The sequence below is a fragment of the Etheostoma spectabile genome, chromosome 7, assembly GCF_008692095.1.
Source record: "Etheostoma spectabile isolate EspeVRDwgs_2016 chromosome 7, UIUC_Espe_1.0, whole genome shotgun sequence".
Classification (NCBI taxonomy): Eukaryota; Metazoa; Chordata; class Actinopteri; order Perciformes; family Percidae; genus Etheostoma; species Etheostoma spectabile.
Genome location: NC_045739.1, coordinates 15,163,012 through 15,163,929, shown reverse-complemented (window position 1 = coordinate 15,163,929; position 918 = coordinate 15,163,012). Strand labels below are relative to the sequence as shown.

The 918-nt window shown below is 44.6% G+C and overlaps 1 protein-coding gene across 3 annotated transcripts in view; it reads left to right on the top strand.

The window, feature by feature from the left end:
• The window catches only part of mbd6 (methyl-CpG binding domain protein 6), a 17,438-nt gene that overhangs the window by 15,224 nt on the left and 1,296 nt on the right, over nt 1–918 (top strand). The window lies entirely within an intron of this gene.

The following is a 918-nucleotide window of genomic DNA, read 5'->3' as shown; positions in this document are numbered from 1 at the left end:
AGTACACGGTACTTGTGCAACGAGATTAAAGATTATGAATGGGTCCGGCACGGGTCAAATGGCGGGTCAGCGGGGTCACACACGTTGTGTGTATGAAATGTCTGTATTGTCACTGCGCTGCGTTTTTATGAACAATGATATTCTGGACATGGGTCACATCTCTTGCCCAGGTCCAACAGGCTCCGTCTCACGCTATTACTCTACAAACTGAAGTTAGTTGCATTAAATAACTTCTGCTGTGTTTTTCGCCGTGGCGGTTGCGATAATAGAGTTACCAGCAGAATCACTGGTACAAATACAGGTTATAACAATATACAGCTGTGTTAATAACAAAACTGTGGACAAATGTCATAAGTGTGGACCGGCGGCCACAGTGTCTTTCCATGTTGCCGGGGAGTCGTGTGTGAGTTAATGGAGGCGGGGCTGCGTGGAGAGTAAGCGGAGAGATACAAACACAAGCACGGCTTTACAGAAGAAATGGTTCATGTAATGCAAAATGAAACCGTATCGATATAAACAACATTGCTTTGTTTGTGGAGAGGCAGCAGATATGAGGACATTAGCACCGGTGCGACATAGAGGAAAAAATGTTAGTTGCACATTAGAGCCCTGTGAGCTAACAGACATTAACTAGCACTGACTAGCACTGGTCTCTGCTGTTGTCTGAAAAACAACAGATGGGACAAAATGTTGCATTTACTGGTAAACTCGTAAACCTTGAGACCGACGTATGAGACTGCTATCTGTTGTGGAATTTTCCTCACGTTACTCTGTCCTCTGTGACTGTCTCCATCTAGAAACTAAACTGACATGATCAGACAGTGGTTTACGGAGCGGTAGATTGGCTTTGCAAAAAACCCGGAACGTTCAATGAAACGACGCATTTGAAATATCGCTCGATCACGCAAATTGGATCGT